Consider the following 18,528-nt stretch of genomic DNA (forward strand, 5'->3'; position numbering starts at 1 on the left):
ATGTGGGAAAAGTTTGAGAGCAAAACGAATTGATCTTGGCATGGTTTGTGCATAGCCAAGTTCCATGGTTTTGGTGTTTTGGCTTGATTTTATGACTTAGTGGTGTGTTGGGTAAAAAACGAAAATCATGGTTTTGGAAAACTGGCTTGACTCAATCCTCACAAATGCCTCCAAAGTGATGTAGGAGAAGATTGGGAGAAAAAGGAATTGATCTTGTCATGGTTGGTGCAAAGCCAAGTTCCATGATTTTGGCTTGATTTTGTGGCTTGCTGTTGTGTTGGGTGAAAAAAGAAAATCATGGTTTTGGAAAACTGGCTGGCCTCAATCCTCACAAATGGCTCCAAAGTGATGTGGGAGATGTTTTGGAGCAAAAGGAATTGATCTTGACATGGTTGGTGCATAGCCAAGTTCCTTGACTTTTGCGTTTTGGCTTGATTTTGTGACTTGGTGGTGTGTGGGGTGAAAAACGAAAACCATGGCTTTGCAAAACTGGCTGGACTCAATCCTCACAAATGCCTCCAAAGTGATGTGGGAGAAGTTTGGGAGCAAAAGGAATTGATCTTGTCATGTTTGGTGCAATGACAACTTCCATGATTTTGGTGTTTTGGCTTGATTTTGTAACTTGGTGGTGTGTTGGGTGAAAAACGAAAATCATGGTTTTGAAAAATTGGCTGGACTCAATCCTCACAAATACCTCCATAGTGATGTGGGAGAAGTTTGGGAGCAAAAGGAATTGATCTTGGCATGTTTGGTGCATAGCCAAGTTCCATGATTTTGGAGTTTTGGCTTGATTTTGTGACTTGGAGGTATGTTGGGTGAAAAACGAAAATCATTGTTTTCGAAAATTGGCTGGACTCAATCCTCACAAATGCCTCCAAAGTGATGTGGGAGATGTTTGGGAGCAAAAGGAATTGATCTTGGCATGGTTGGTGCATAGCCAAGTTCCTTGATTTTTTGCGTTTTGGCTTGATTTTGTGACTTGGTGGTGTGTGGGGTGAAAAACGAAAACCGTGGTTTTGCAAAACTGGCTGGACTAAATCCTCACAAATGCCTCCAAAGTGACTTGATCTTGTGATGTTCGGTGCAAAGACAAGTTCCATGATTTTGGTGTTTTGGCTTGATTTTGTAACTTGGTGGTGTGTTGGGTGAAAAACGAAAATCATGGTTTTGCAAAACTGGTTGGACTCAATCCTCACAAATGCCTCCAAAGTTAGTTGGGAGAAGTATGGGAGCAAAAGGAATTGATCTTGTCATGGTTGGTGCATAGCCTGTTCCGTCCGGTTGACCGGGACGTCTTCGTGCGCGACCTCAACCGTCAGCTAAGGACTCCTTCCCACTGATTGCCTCTGAATTCCTGCAAAAAAGAGGACAAAGAGGCGCCCTAGCGGCCGTTTGCACTCCGACGCTCAAGTCAGCCAGCAAGAAACACCAAAAAAAACTGTCCACCCACGTATCTGAGCACCGCGTGTGGCACTCTGAAGGTGGTAAAAGAACTGTGTATCTGTGTGTGTGTTGTCTCCTTTTGGCAAAAATATTCTCTAGTCACTTGTACGTAACCTTAAAGCACGGGCAAGCAACCAAAGCGTTTCTCGTAAGTTTGCCAAAGGTTCCAACCCTTTTTCCGACATTCTCAGCGCTATTTAAACAACCCAGCATTTAAAGCGCCTTAAAGCGCTTTTACTCCCTAACGTAACGCACTCTTTAAAGCGCTTAATTACGAAACGTAGCGCATTTAAGACGTTTGAAACGCTTGGGAGCTCTAATAGTACCAGAATGCCCGAAAGGGAAACTGTATTGAATATCTTTAATTACCTGGCACCTGACTAGAGGGTGTTTCCATTCTGGCATGGCTGTCGTACACGTGGAGGGCCTCACGACGCCATGACCCCATCTGGGGGCGTTTCTGCCCATCTGGGGACGTTTCTACGTGTGGGTCCTCCTGCCTGGGAGTGCTACTGCGCTAGGGGTGGCTTTTTGGGTGCCAACTCATGCCCCCAAGTATCTAGCCACTTACTCTGAGAGCGTATCTGCCTTCCTCTCGCACCCTGCACCCGGTTATCCTGGGCATGACCTTCCTATTGGGTCGTATCTGTCCCGAAGGCGTCTCTGGGGCGGCAGGGGTACTTCACGAGTCAGGCTGCCCTTCACTGGTACTATCATTATGGCCTTGAAGCCACCTTTTCCTTCTCTTTATCATTTTCCCGAGATATTGGGTCCTGAGGCTTTCCCACGACGTCGCTCCCTCCATGGTCTTTCCTACCCATGGGTATCGGGGAACCACACCGCGGTTACCTTGCTTTTACACTGTTTGATCTGGCGACGCCCTGGTTGGGCGACGCCTCTACTCAGGCGACGCCTAGGCGTCGCCAACTTGGCGACGCTTCCTCTTGGCGTCTCTACATCTGGGCGACACCTTGAGTTGACTTTGACTCTCCAGTCGTTGACTTTGACCTTGACTTAGTCAACGCCCTGATACGGGACGGTACACAAGCCCCCCAGTCTTAAGCCGAAGACTTGTCTTCAGCGCAAAGGCTAAAGCCTTGCCTCCGCCATCCACGTGCCTTCCCGATGACGTGTCATTCTCTGCTGACTCAGCAAATTTTCGAATTACTGACGGGACATTTTCTGAACCGCAGGGGTATTCTTAATGAGCGATTGGAAATTCCCTGAAATGGGGATGATTACACCTTTTGGGCTACCCTTGATCGCGCGCCACGTGGCCCATCGCGTGGCCCTCCTTTAGAGACCCTTGCACTTCCCCTGGGCAATCGACCCTCTGACGCGTGGCCCGATCCTACGGCCCTTAGTTAACGCTTCTTGAGTCGCGAAATGTAACGTTTAAGTTACTCCAAACCCCGCGCTCACCCTACTGTTACATTCATTCACTCCGCTACTTTGCCCTGTTCATCGCCTCCAAAACCTCTTCTCTCTGCAATTGCGATTCTCCCCTTCCTGCGCTCTTCTACCGCCTCCACTTCAACAGCAAAGGTATGGTTTCGAGCACTCTCAACTCTTCACTGTTGTCGCATTATAGGAAACTGCTTGGGACTGTTGTTATTCTCGTACTTCTCTGGATATTGTTTGTATGCTTCGTTGTTCCTTTCGCTTCCCTTCGTTCTCTTGCGGGTAGGGCGCTCCTAGGGTTCTTCCATTTTCCCCTTTTCTTCTCTCCAAACCCCTTTTCTCTGAACCCTTTCTTTCTCTTTTGATCTTCAGCATTGGCGTTGATGGCAAAAACCAAGACCACCGCGCCTCCCCCGCTCCCCAAGTCTCATTATAAGGGCGAATATGACTGGGCCCCCGACGAACTTCTGGACGAATGTTCCCTCCTGAACTCCGTTGAGGACGTGGAGGCCCACAGGGGGGACCCTGCTCTCTATAACTTCAATGCTTTCCACAAAAGTCATGACTCCCAAGTCCTGGTAAGCCGAGTGCGACCTGGGATGCCCGTTTGCGCGGACTCACGGGATACTGGGGGATGCGCTTTCTTCTTCCTCTATCAGATGGTGCTCAAAAGGGTGGGCCTGCGTCTGCCCCTAACTCCCTTCAAAAAAGAGCTACTGACAGAGATAAACACTGCTCCCGCCCAACTCCATCCCAACAGTTGGGCTTTCGTGAGGGGGTTCCAAATTCTCTGCGGTTATCTAGGTGTTCCCTCCTCTGTGGACGTTTTTCTTCACTTCTTCGAGGTAAAGAAGCAAGGGAAAAGTCTCTGGATGAGCTTTTCTGGCATCGCCGGGCGCATCATCCTGACGCTCTTCCAGAATTCGTTCAAAGGCTGGAAGGGGAAATTTTTCAAGGTACGCGCGACCAAGCGCGATCCTACCATTCTAGAGGGCTTTCCCCTGTACTGGACAGACAAGCCCATAACTATGAAGCCCTTGGCTCTGGACGAACTTGCCCCGCCTGACCGGGATATATGCAAAGCCTTGGCGGGGCTGGGGATAGTCTTCGATACCGCCAAGCTCATCGCGAACGAATTCAATGCCCATAGGCTTTCTACATACTTCGGTATCTGCTCTTGGCGATTTATGATGCATTAGTTGCTATGGTTATCTGCATTACCATTTTTACTGTACAATGTTACTTGCATTTCGCATCTCTTCCTGTATTGTGAATCCACATAACCGTTCTAGTACTAATCCTTGTTGTTTGGCCTGTCTTGATGTAGGATCGGTGATGGGCGCTTCCAAAAGAATAATGTTGGCGAAAGCACTGAAGGAGGCTCGTGCCGCCAAGGCAGGCGTCTCCTCCAGCCCTGTTGCCAATCCGATTCTCCCACCGGCTCCGACATCGCCGCCTCCAATCACTGCTGAAGCTGCTTCTAGCCCATCTCCGACGTCTCCACCTGGCTCTGACTTGCTTCCAACCCCCAACTCTCTTTCGCCTATCGCCGCTGTTCCCCTGGCTGTGGCCTCGTCACCGGCTCCACCCCCCCTTGACAAAGGGAAAAGGGTTTTGGAGATTCTGTCAGACGATGAGGAATCGGAGGGTGTGGCGCCCTTCAGAAGGAGAAAATCCGCGCGGGTTCCTCTTCTGGCAGAGACGTCGCCACAGGGAGGGAACTCCTTTATGGACAACCCTCCAAGCGCAACCTCACTCCCTCCTATGATTCTCCAAGAGGAAAGGGGCGAAGGTGCTGAATCTGCGCCGCCTCTGCCGCCGCCAGAAACCACTGCTTCCCCGGCTCCCAACGCTGCCGCCCCCGACTTCATTGCCATTCCCCCTCCAATCATGCATCTGATGAGGGGGTTCACCGGTGAGACTATGCCAGAAGGTACCGACAGGAGGGAAGGTATGCCTTTCTATTTGGGGGCCTTCTTGGCGGTGGCCCTCGAATGGCGCTCCCAGGCCAAAAACGCTGTCTTGCAAACTCAAACTCTCCAGGCCTTGGAAACGAAGGCAACTACCCTGGAGGAGGAGATGAGGATCCTAGGACGCCAGAACGAGGCTTATTGTTCCTCCCTGAAACAAGCACAAGAGTCCAGGGCGGAAACTGAGAGGAAACTGGCAGAGGCCTTGGAGCTCCAGGCTGACTTCTACGCTCGTGAAGTTGCTCTCCAAGTATAGGTGGCGGGTCTTCAGGAAGTGGTCAAAGCGGATGCAGAAACTCACAAAGACCTGAAGGACCGTTGCTGTGAACAGGCTGCCAAGGTGGAGCGGATGGAGGAGGAAATGGCCACGCAGGCCAAAGCTATGGACCTTCTCCGAGTTGACTACGACAAACTACAGGTCGAGGTTAGCCGGCTTCGCGTGGAGAAAGAGGCTCTGGAGAAGCAGGTGGCCTCTGGAGACGCCGCCATTGAGGAACTGGAGAAGGAGAAAAAGTCCCTTATCCAGGAGATGGCGGGCACCTTCGAGGAGGGGTTCCAAGAGGCCCTGTCCCAGGCGTCCTGCGAGAATCCTGGCGTCAACCTTTCGAACTGCGACCCCACACACCACGTAGTCGACGGGAAGGTCGTGCCCATGGATTTGAACGACTGAACTGCTGCCCCTCATCCGCCACCTTCCTCTTCAAGCTTAACTCTTCATTCTTTACCTTCGCTTTTTTGATTTTATCTGCCAAAACTTGTAATTCTTTGAACTATCCGTACTCTTGTTACTGATTTGGGACATCTGATACCGAAAGGCTCTTTCTTTGATCTTTTAACGCTCGGCGCCCACGCCTAAGGAGAGGCCTGCTAAAACAGCACCGTATCGTCCCCGGGTGTCTAAAACGCTGAGTGCTGTGGGGTTTTTGTTCCCTCCATGGTCTTTCCTGCCCATAGGTATCGGGGAACACCCTGCCAGTGACTCGCTGGCGTTTGACGGTCTCGTCTCCCTCCACAGTCTTTCCTACCTGTGGGTATCGGGGAGGCGACGCCTGCAACTAACTTTGCCTTTCTCTGATTTCTTCTCCCTCCTCAGTCTTTCCTACCTGGGGGTATCGGGGAGGTAACGCCAGTCGGTATTTGGGTTGGCGACGCTCGCAACTTCTCGTCTGTCGTCGCCCTTTACGTCCTCCCTGGCAACGCCTCGGGCGTTACCTTTACCTCGACACTGACCTTAACTCTTGCCTTGGTCAACGACTGATAGCAGCGAAAAGCCCAAGGCTTTGTCTGTGCCATCCACGTGGCGCTCCCTGTATAGCTGATGGGACCTTCTGTCATTCGACTTGATCCACGTGGCGCTACTTGTATGGTTTGTGGGACATTCGGTCATTCGACTTGATCCACGTGGCGCTACTTGTATGGTTTGTGGGACATTCGGTCATTTCATCAAGTCCTGACTCCTGCTATGCCCCTGACTCATTTTCGACGGCGGATCGTACCATTGGATATTCTGTTGACGGGACATTTTCTGATTTAAACCAGTGGTGCCAGCGTCATCCTTTCATCTTCTGCCACGTGTATCAATCGTGCGGTGCATCCATTCACGTCGTTTGGCGCTCTAACCGCTTTATTTAACTCTTCAAGCTCTGGAACTATCTTCATCGTTTTCTCACTCTTCATAACCTACTTGCGTTCTTTCTTCTCTGTCGAAGGGCTGTTCTAACCTTCGCTCCCTCGCTCAGCCCTTGCACTTCTAGCCATCCTGATCGTGCTGAAGAATGTCTTCTCACGATGCTTCCCCTAGGGTTCGTCCCAAAGACTTGTACCCTTGGGCCTCGAGCGAACTTCTTGATGAGTGTTCGTGCTTGCTTTCCACCAGGGCCGTACGGGAACACAAAGGGGAGTTGTGTTCTTACGACCACCGGGCCTTCGCGAGGAGGCACGATGACGACATCGCTGTGCTCCCTTGCACTCTGGGGGAGCCAGTGTGTGGAGACGAACGGGCCAACAACGGGGTCCCTTTCTTTTACTTTTACTAGGTGGTGTTCAAGACCATCGGGGTGCGCTTACCCTTCTCCTGGTTCGAGAAGGAACTGCTGACGGAGATCAACGTGGCTCCAGCCCAGTTATACCCCAACAGCTGGGCCTTTGTCAAGGCCTTCGATGTCCTCTTTGGGTTTCTGGGTTGTGCACCCTCGGTTGACCTCTTTCTTCACTTTTTTGAGGTGAAGAGACAGAGACACAACCTCTGGGTAACTCTCAGCAATGTGCCCGGAAGAGTTCTCTTCACGCCCTTCCAAAGCTCGTTCACGGGGTGGAAAGGCCGGTTCTTCAAGATCTGCTGTACTGATCTTGTTCCCGACGCTCTGGATGGGTTTCCACTGTACTGGGTGAGAGAGGAAAAGGCCCTCAAAGCCAAACCCCTCAAGAATCTGGCTCCAAGTGATCAAATAGCTTGCCGGACTCTTGCTGAGGCGGGAGGTTTTGACTATGCTACGGTGATCAGCTTGGAGTCCAACGCTAGGACTCTTGAGAAGTACATAAGTAAGAACCACTGCCTTAGGCAACTTCGACCCTCGTTACTTTCTAACTGTGCCTGTCTTTCTTAACTGTGTCTCTAATACATTTGTTCCCTTTGTGCAGGTTCGAAAATAAGCCGAGAAAAGAGGACACGACTTACTCGAGCGCTGCGGGCTGGGAAAGAGGCATCGCCTTCCTCCAGTGATGACTCTGATGAGCGCTGAGAAGTGGCTTGTTTGTGTTTTTGCATTTTGTACTGAACATTGCTTGTAATAACAACTTTTCAATATCATAATTCTTTACAACGCCACTTTACTTTGCATATGCTTCATATACCGTGCGACTTCCTTTCGCCTCGTTCTGCCACCGATGCATGCTTTTCCTTGGGCGACGCCTTCTTTCTGGGCGATGCCAAGACCTAGGCGACGCCTTCTTCCTTGGCGATACCATGGCCTAGGCGGCGCATCACATTACTTCTAACAAGGAAAAATAAAGGCTGAAAACCAAGGCACTTCTTTTTCTCAACTGGTTTTTCCATTTATTAGGGTGACCTCATTAAAAAACCCCCGAAAGGGAAAAAGAGCGTCCCCTTCAACTAAATTGTTACATGCTGCTTACATAGGTCAACTGAAATAAAATTTTAAGTTGGCTGCATTCCAACTGCGCGGGATAGGGCCTCCATCTAAAGTCTCCAGGTTGTACGAACCGTTGCCCTTACCCTCAGTAACTCTGAAGGGCCCGGTCCACTTGGGAGACAGCTTATTCTCCAACTCGTAGGGGTGAGCTTTCCTCATCACCAGGTCGCCCACCTGAAACTGTCGTGGCTTTACTTTAGAGCTATATTGCCGCTCCACTCTTCTCTTCATCGCTTCAGCTTTTATTCTAGCTTCTTCCCTAGCCTCTTCTAGCAGATCCAGGTTTACCCGTCTTTCCACATTAGATTCCTCCACCACAAAGTTTTGAAAACGCGGTGAGCTTTCGTGTATTTCTACTGGAATCATCGCGTCCGACCCGTACACCAAACTGAACGGCGTCTCCATAGTAGAGGATTGGGGCGTGGTGTGGTATGCCCATACAATCCTTGGCACCTCTTCCGCCCACACCCCTTTGGCCTTCTCTAACCTTTTTTTTAACCCCCTCAGCAGAACTCTGTTTGCTGACTCTACTTGTCCATTGGTCTGGGGGTGTTCGACCGACGCGAACACTTGCTTGATTCCCACTTCAGCGCACAGATTTCTCAACTGCTGACTGGCGAACTGGGTCCCGTTGTCAGATATCAGGCGCCTGGGTACGCCAAAGCGACACACGATGTTTCTCCACACAAAATGCTGTACCTTATGCATAGTGATTTGTGCCACGGGCTCTGCCTCTATCCACTTAGTGAAGTATTCTATGGCGATGATCAGATATTTCATCTGCCTGATTGCCAGTGGAAAAGGGCCCAAGATGTCAATTCCCCATGTGTGGAAAGGCCACGGGCTGTATATGGACCGCAACTCTTCTGGCGGCGCCTTGTGCCAGTCGGCGTGCTTTTGGCATTGCTTACACCGCTGGGCGTGCCGTGCGCAATCCTCTTTCACTGTTGGCCAGAAGAAACCTGCGCGTATCACCTTGGAGGCTAAGGACCTTCCTCCTACATGGCTTCCGCAGATGCCTTCATGTAGCTCCGCCATTATCCTGGTGCACTCATCGCCACTGACGCACGTTAGGATAGGGTGAGTGAAACCGTGTCTGAACAGCACCCCATCCACCAAGGTATATCTTACGGCATTCCTTTTGATTTTCTTACCCTCTTCAGGGTCCACTGGAAGGGCCCCATCCGCCAGGTACCGTTTATAGGGCGTCATCCAGGTGTCTCCCGTGGACAGGACACAAACCTGCATCTGCTCTTCCTCAGACGCATCCGCGTATATACTGATGCGGGGCGCCCTCTGCGTATCTTGGGTTAATGAGGAATGACTCCTCGGCCTTCCCCTTGATGCATAAATCTGGAGGACATCCACCCTGTTGTCTTCCACGAATCAACGCGGAGCTTTGAGGGTCTCCTGGATCACTGTCCTCTGTCTACCCCCCTTGCCTGAGCTGGCCAGCTTTGCGAGCAGGTCGGCTCTGGCATTCTGCTCCCTCGGGACGTGTATTAACTCAAGAGCGTTGAACGCCCCTTTCAACAACTGGACGTATTTTAGATACGCCGCCATCTGGGGGTCCTTCGCCTGGAACTCACCCGACACCTGCCCCGTAATCAACTGGGAGTCGCTCTTCACTAGGAGGTTCCGTGCGCCCATCTCCTTGGCCAAGAGCATTCCTGCAATCAGGGCTTCATATTCTGCTTGGTTGTTACTTGCCTTGAAGGCAAAACGCAAGGCCTGCTCGATCAGTATGCCGTCGGGTCCTTCCAGCACTATTCCCGCACCACTCCCTTGTTGGTTTGAGGAGCCATCAACCGAGAGCAGCCACTGTGAACTCGCTTCCACCTCTTGCTCACCTCCGGGCGAAAGTTCTGCTACAAAATCCGCGTACACCTGCCCTTTAATGGATCCTCTAGGCTCGTACTGTATGTCGAATTCTGACAGCTCCACTGCCCAGCGTACCATTCTTCCTGCCACATCAGGCTTCTGCAGCACCTTCTGTATGGGGAGGTTGGTCATTACCACCACCGTAAAACTGTGGAAGTAATGACGGAGCCTCCTAGCCGAGAACACTACCGCCAGCGCCGCCTTCTCCAGTGCTTGGTACCTTGTCTCAGCTCCCTGTAAGGCTTTGCTTACAAAGTAGATGGGCTTCTGACTCTGGTCCTGCTCTTGGACCAACACAGAACTGATGGCCCTATCTGTTACGGTAAAATACAATCGGAGGGGCACACCCGTTACCGGTTTGCAGAGAACTGGAGGTGTCGCCAGGTAATCCTTCAGCTTAACGAAAGCCGCTTCGCATTCCTCAGTCCATGCAAAGCGACTGTTTCTCTTGAGGCACTGGAAGTACGGGTGCCCCTTTTCTCCTCCGGCGGAAACAAACCTCGAGAGCGCCGCCATCCGCCCTGTCAACTGTTGAACCTCCTTTACCGATGTCGGACTCCGCATGGCGATAATAGCCGCACATTTGTCGGGGTTCACCTCTATCCCCCTCTCGGTGAGCAGAAAACCCAAGAATTTACCGGCCTCTACCCCGAAAACACACTTCTCGGGGTTCAACTTGAGGCGGTATTTGGATATTGTGTTGAAAAACTCCTCCAAGTCCGCCATGTGCTGCACCCTGTTCTGCGACGCCACCACCATGTCGTCTACGTAGGCGTATACGTTCCTCCCGAGCATTGGCGCCAGGACCTTGTCCATTAACCTCTGGTACGTGGCGCCCGCATTTTTGAGCCCGAAGGGCATCACCTTATAGCAATAACTGCATGTTTCAGTCATGAACGCAGTCTTGCTCTCGTCCCTAGGGTGCATCTTGATTTGGTTATACCCTGAGAAGGCGTCCAGGAAGCTTAACACCTTGCTGCCAGACGCGCTGTCCACTAGGGCGTCGATGCTGGGCAGCGGATAGGAATCCTTTGGGCACGCCTTGTTCAGGTCCGTGAAGTCAACGCACATTCTCCATTTCCCGTTCGCCTTTTTCACCAAGACGACGTTGGCGAGCCACTCAGGGTACTGAATCTCCCTAATGTGGCCAGCACTTAGCAGCTTCTGCGTTTCGTCTTTCACCACCTGTTGTCGCTCCTCATTGAACTTCCTCCTTCTCTGACGCACGGGGCGGACCGTGGCGTCCATGCTGAGGTGGTGACACAGGAAATCGGGGTCGATGCCCGGCATATCCGAGGCGGACCATGCGAAGGCATCCAAGTGGCGCGAAATCACTTCTGCCACCCCTTCCTGTTCTTCTGGACTTAGCGAGCTTCCTAACTTGAAAGCTTTGCCGCCAATCTCCCTTTCTAGGGTGTTAGCTGCAGGTTGCTCCCTATTATCATCTTTGGCGGGCGCCACTTCTTCTACGGGCGCCGCTTCTTCGGGGGGCACCGCCTCTTCCACAGGTGCCTCCTCCATTGGCACATCTGCTTCGGGCATCGCCCTTTCTGCTATGGCCTCTTCAAGCGTCAGCCCAGCGGGCGTCGCCTCAATCATCGTTGCGTCCGTGCTCGGCGGACGTTCGTACACCATGAAAACGCCTCTCTTCGTCTTCAGGCTGTTTTCGTAGCATTTCCTCGCCTCCTCCTGGTCTGATCTGATGACTATCACCCGGCCACTGAGGTCCGGTAGCTTCATCTTCATGTGACGGGTGGAGGATATTGCACTCAGACGGTTTAACGCCGGTCTGCCCAGCAAAATATTGTAGGCGGAATTGGCGTTCATGACGAGGTACTGAATGCTCTCTGTTCGGGAAGCCTCTCCGTCTGTGAACGTAGTCCTCAACTCCAGGTACCCCCGGACCTCTATCTGGTTATCCCCAAACCCATACAAACATCCCGTATAGGGACTCAGCAGATCGGGGGACAACCGTAGCTTATTAAAGGTCGACAGAAACATGACGTCTGCCGAGCTTCCTTGATCAACAAGCACTCTGTGGACCTTCCTTCCAGCCGTGACGACCGAGATGACAACGGGATCGTTGTCTTGGGGCACCACATCTCGGAGGTCTCTTCTTGTGAACACAATATCTGACTCCCAGGGCTCCCCCGAGAGCCTCTCTTCGATTGAATTCACCCCCCTCGCGTATTTCTTCCGCTGGGAGGCGGTGGGTCCTCCGCCGGAAAAACCTCCAGCAATGGTGTGGACCTCGCCAAGCACAGGCATCTCGTGTGCTGGCTCATCTGCCGGCGGCGGCAGGGTGGCGATCGTGGTGGACTCTGCGACATAATCTTTCAAAAACCCAGTCCTCACCAGCTCATCTAGCTGGTAGCCCAACGACAGGCAATTATCAATTTGGTGCCCGAAAGCCTCGTGAAATTCGCACCAAGAGTCTTTGCGGGGCCCTAACACTTTGTCGGTCTTAGCCGGTCGCCTCAGCCTCTCGGCTATGTTGGGTACGGCGATCAAATCCTTCAACTCGACTACGAAGTTGTACCTCGCCGGTCTTGCTCTTTCTCTTGCGGGGCATTCGCCTCCGGCGGGGCCCCGAGGCTGGGGCTTTCTGGCCTCGTAGGGGCGTCTAGCCTCTGGCTTCTTTCTCCCCGTCCTTGTCTCATTGACTCTGACGGGTTGAACTCGCGTTGGTCCCCTCGGGCGTGAGGGCACGGCGCTGGTGCGCTTCACACATACCTCCCCTTCCGAAGCAATATGCTCTACCGCCCTACGCCGTAATTCAGCGAAAGTCCTAGGGCGATTGCAGATAATAGATTCTCCAAAGAGGCCGGGGCATACGCCTTTCACAAATGCGTACACGATCATAGGCTCCTCTGTTGTACCAACCTTCACGACCTGGGCCCCGAAGCGATTGATATACTCCTTCAGGGTCTCCCCCTGATACTGCTTCACGTCAAACAGGTCGTAAGAGACCGGCGGCGGGGCCTTGTTGGCCAAATACTGTTCTCTGAATAACCGCGACAACTGGCGGAAAGATGTGATATGGCCCTCGGGGAGGCTAATGAACCAGTCCATGGCCATCCCTGTCAGGGTGCTCATGAAGAGCTTGCACTTGGCAGCATCAGAACCGCCTATCAGGACCATCTGCGTGTGAAATGCAGCGAGGTGCGTCTCTGGGTCCTCCATCCCAGTGAAGATTACCTTGGGTCCTGCGAACGTGTTCGGAATCGCTGCATCTAGGATCTCCTGCGAGAAAGGAGTGGAAAACTCCCTTGGCGGGGAATGGTTCTCCGTCTCGTCCTGCCCAGGCAGCCTCCGATCGTTTCTCAAGCCCTGGCGCAACTCCTCATTCACACGGTGGAGCTCTTCGTTGCGGTCATGCAAGGCGTCAAGATCTGCCTGCATGCGCTCCTGCTCCATCTTCGAATCCGCCATGTCCTGCTGCAGCCTCCTCATTATTTCCAGGACCTGCTGCATGGATAGGTCTGCTGGGGCTGCGCGCGCTGCTCTTCGTCTGGTGGGGGCCATTGTCACTCCAACCTCCTTCAACGTTATTGTAGCTTGGTAACTTCTCCTCGAACTTGTGATGGGACTGATGATTTATATCGAGCCCCACGGTGGGCGCCAAATGTTCCGTCCGGTTGACCGGGACGTCTTCGTGCGCGACCTCAACCGTCAGCTAAGGACTCCTTCCCACTGATTGCCTGTGAATTCCTGCAAAAAAGAGGACAAAGAGGCGCCCTAGCGGCCGTTTGCACTCCGACGCTCAAGTCAGCCAGCAAGAAACACCAAAAAAAACTGTCCACCCACGTATCTGAGCACCGCGTGTGGCACTCTGAAGGTGGTAAAAGAACTGTGTATCTGTGTGTGTGTTGTCTCCTTTTGGCAAAAATATTCTCTAGTCACTTGTACGTAACCTTAAAGCACGGGCAAGCAACCAAAGCGTTTCTCGTAAGTTTGCCAAAGGTTCCAACCCTTTTTCCGACATTCTCAGCGCTATTTAAACAGCCCAGCATTTAAAGCGCCTTAAAGCGCTTTTACTCCCTAACGTAACGCACTCTTTAAAGCGCTTAATTACGAAACGTAGCGCATTTAAGACGTTTGAAACGCTTGGGAGCTCTAATAGTACCAGAATGCCCGAAAGGGAAACTGTATTGAATATCTTTAATTACCTGGCACCTGACTAGAGGGTGTTTCCATTCTGGCATGGCTGTCGTACACGTGGAGGGCCTCACGACGCCATGACCCCATCTGGGGGCGTTTCTGCCCATCTGGGGACATTTCTACGTGTGGGTCCTGCTGCCTGGGAGTGCTACTGCGCTAGGGGTGGCTTTTTGGGTGCCAACTCATGCCCCCAAGTATCTAGCCACTTACTCTGAGAGCGTATCTGCCTTCCTCTCGCACCCTGCACCCGGTTATCCTGGGCGTGACCTTCCTCTTGGGTTGTATCTGTCCCGAAGGCGTCTCTGGGGCGGCAGGGGTACTTCACGAGTCAGGCTGCCCTTCACTGGTACTATCACTATGGCCTTGAAGCCACCTTTTCCTTCTCTTTATCATTTTCCCGAGATATTGGGTCCTGAGGCTTTCCCACGACGTCGCTCCCTCCATGGTCTTTCCTACCCATGGGTATCGGGGAACCACCCCGCGGTTACCTTGCTTTTACACTGTTTGATCTGGCGACGCCCTGGTTGGGCGACGCCTCTACTCAGGCGACGCCTTGCCTTGGCGACGCCTCCACCCAAGCGACGCCTTGTCCTGCCTTGGCGACGCTTCCTCTTGGCGTCTCTACATCTGGGCGACGTGGGAGAAGTTTGGGAGCAAAAGGAATTGATCTTGGCAAGGTTGGTGGAAAGACAAGTTCCATGATTTTGGTGTTTTGGCTTGATTTTGTAACTTGGTGGTGTGTTGGGTGAAAACGAAAATCATGGTTTTGCAAAACTGGCTGGACTCAATCCTCACAAATGCCTCCAAAAGTGATGTGGGAGAAGTTTAGGAGCAAAAGGAATTGATATTTGCATGGTTGGTGCATAACCAAGTTATATTTTGGTGTTTTGGCTTGATTTTGTCACTTGGTGGTGTGTGGGGTGAAAAACGAAAATCATGGTTTTGGAAAACTGGGTGTACTCAATCCTCACAAATTCCTCCAAAGTTATGTGGGAAAAGTTTGAGAGCAAAAGGAATTGATCTTGGCATGGTTGGTGCATAGCCAAGTTCAATGATTTTGGTGTTTTGGCTTGATTTTGTGACTTGGTGGTATGTTGGGTGAAAAACGAAAATCATGGTTTTGGAAAACTGTTTGGACTCAATCCTTACAAATGCCTCCAAGGTGATGTGGGAGATGTGTGGGAGCAAAAGTAATCGATCTAGGCATGGTTTGTGTAAAGCCAAGTTCCATGATTTTGGTGTTTTGGCTTGATTTTGTGACTTGGTGTTGTGTTGGGTGAAAAATAAAAATCATGGTTTTGCAAAACAGGCTGGACTCAATCCTCAAAAATGCCTCCAAAGTGATGTGGGAGAATTTGGGGAGCAAAAGGAATTGATCTTGGCATGGTTGGTGCAAAGCCAAGTTCCATGATTTTGTTGTTTGGGCTTGATTTTGTGACTTGGTAGTGTGGTGGGTGAAAAACGAAAATCATGGTTTTGGAAAACTGGTTGGACTCAATCCTTACAAATGCCTCCAAAGTGATGTGGGAGAAGTTTGGGAGCAAAAGGAATTGATCTTGGCATGGTTGGTGCAAAGCCAAGTTCTATGATTTTGGTGTTTTGGCTTGATTTTGTGATGGATTTCCTATGAGCTCTTCTTGGATGTTTGTGGAAGATGGTGCAGAAGCTTAATCGAGGAGGTGAACAAGGTCGTCCTAAGAGGTGTGGTGACCTTGCAGGTGCATGAAGAGTGTGGAAATGGGGAGGTTCGGCCAACCCCTTTGAAGGTGGTGAAATGAAGATTAAAACCTAGAAGCTAGGCAAGGAGTAATGTATGGCACTAAATTGGCAGCATAACAATACTCTATTCAATCTTGAAAATACAAGGTGTAGGCTCCTCCTTTTATAGGCTAAGGAGGACCATAATGCAACCCTAATGCTAATCAAAATGAAATGCAAATTTACATCACATGGAGCACATGACCATGTGGAGAATCCTTCTAGAAAGTGACCAAATCTTTAGCAAATCTAGGTCAAGTCTCATGGAATCAAGTTTATTCTATTTACACCACAACTAATACTAAGCTATCCTTAATGGGCCTTCATGTAGCATATACAAGTTGCTTCTTCTCCCATCCATAGCTTGGCCCAAGTCTCACATCCGTAGCTTGGTCATGGACCTAGTAATAGGTCCTAGACGGTCTACCCTTCCTTCTAAACGCTCTCCACCTTGTGCTAGACGCTATTAACTTTGGCCTAGACGCTCTTGGTTTGGCTTTGGATGCTCACGTCTTGGCTCCTGTCTTTTTATATGAGGTTGTGCTTGACCCTCTTCCATCATCCCCTCCCTTTTGAAAAGGATTTGTCCTCAAATCCAACACTTTTTCTTCAACTAGGGGGATGGTTGTGGATGGATGGTGTCCATCATCTCCTCCTTCTTGAGAAGATCTATTCTCAGATCTACAGACTTCATCTCGAATAGCAGCCTCTTGCTTCGTCAAGGTGTGTCCTCCCGTAAAAAATGTCAATCTATGGGAATCTTGAAACAAAGCAAAGGAGTTAGTGTGAGCATTTGGAGAAAACTTAATTGTGTGAAGTTGCTATTTTTGTTTTTCTTTTGTTTTTGGCAACTTCTCACAATATTTCCCTTTTGATGGTTGTTTGTGTCCTCTAATGCTCTTATGTTTTCTAAAATTTCCAATAGTAGTTACTTTTCCCTTAGGCATAATTCCTTTAGGAGGTGGTAACAACTTTAAAAGGGCAAGAAGACTATGTTCACATACAACTTCAAATGTAGAAATATGAGTAATCTTGTGGACTACTCCATTGTATGCATGCTCAATAGGAAAAGGATTCTTATCCCAAGAATTGTGGGTGTCCCTCATGATTTCGTGAAGCATAGAAGGAAGAGCTATGTTTTCAAATTTTGGAGCTCTATCCATCACTATTTTTGAAGATAAATCATGGAGACTTGTCACTTTTCTTAGGAAGAGTTTATCCACATCCATGAAGAAGGAATCAAAAACTTTTGTTGTCCTAGGAAGCTGTAATATGAAATTTGTGTCTTCCCAAGGATCATTTACAAAAGGTGAAGGAGTATAGAGTTCTTGAGAGTTTGCCTTAGGTGTAGTTTGAAAACAAGAATTGTACCTAAAGTAATGTCTTTGAACTTCTTTTCTCATGGCGGACAAAAGTTTTCCTTTTAAAAGCTCTAGAGTTTTATCAACTCTAATTGGGCCCATGAGTTCTCCTTCATGAAGACTTTTTCTCTTATGTGTAAAGATAGTCTTATTGTTACAACCATTGTTTATGAAAATTTGTACACTTTGCAATGGTTGTCTCAATAAGACATGACAAGTTTCTTCAGGCACTACTTCACATAAAAATTTGTTTTTGTAGATGCTTATAGATAACTTGACATTCACTTGGTGATATCCTAGCACATATGAGAAATAGTCTTTATCTATGCAAGCTTCTTTTAAAGACTCTTCTTTTTTGCTTATACTTGCAAGTGTTCCTTTACAAGAGGTAAGGCTAGGTTGTTCAACAAGAAGCATGTTTTCAAGGGTATGTTCAATGTGCTTGCCTTGTTGAATGACCTTGTGGGAAGGAACACTCTTCTCCCACGCCTTTTGTTTCCTAAAAGTTTTCTCTTTTTCTATTTTCTCTTCATCACTCTCACTAGCTTCTTTTTCTTGGCTACTATTCTCATTTTTGTCCTTTAAGATCATAGATCTTTCATTGGAACATAGAGATGCTAATTGATCATTGCCAAGGTATTCTAAACATGGAATTTCTCTAGCTTAAGTGTGAGGGATATGCTTGGTTAGGTTTTGGGAAAGTTCTAGAGATGTTTCTTGTATATGTTCTTCCCCTCTATGGAACTCATCCTTGTCATAAGATACATAGTATGAACTTTGTTTTTGACTTTATTGTTTTCTCAAAATCTGTTTTTCAACTTTAATGCTAAGTTGAATCAAGTCATTTAAATCTCTATAAGATAAAAGTTCAACTTTGTTTCTCATCTCAAGTTTGAGACCACTTAGAAACCTAGCTATGGTGGTATGGTTGTCTTTGTTAATCCTTGCCCTCTCAATATATGATATCATCTTTTGCCAATATTCTTCTACACTCATATCTTTTTGATGAAGTCTTTGGAGCTTGTCCATCAACTTCCTATTGTAATGTGAGGGAATATGACGACATCTCAAGGCTCCCCTAAGGTCATTCCAAGATGTAATGGGAGGGTCCTTCTGGAGATGTCTCTCTCTTTTTAGAGCATTCCACCAATACATAGCATCACATTGAAAACTTAAGGTAGCTAAGGGTACTTTCTTTTCTTCACTCACATGGTTGTAAGCAAACAATTGCTCTACCCTCATCTCCCAATATAGATATGTTTCTACATCTTCTTTTCCATAGAAATGAGGTAGCTATACCTTAACCTCCTTTAGGTTTTCTTCTCTCTCTTTTCTAGCTCTCCTAAGGGGTGGTTCATTTATCCCAAGACTTTCTTCCCCAAAAGAATCATAAACTTGAGA

Source organism: Phaseolus vulgaris, chromosome 2 (genome assembly GCF_000499845.2).
Source record: "Phaseolus vulgaris cultivar G19833 chromosome 2, P. vulgaris v2.0, whole genome shotgun sequence".
Taxonomy (NCBI): Eukaryota; Viridiplantae; Streptophyta; class Magnoliopsida; order Fabales; family Fabaceae; genus Phaseolus; species Phaseolus vulgaris.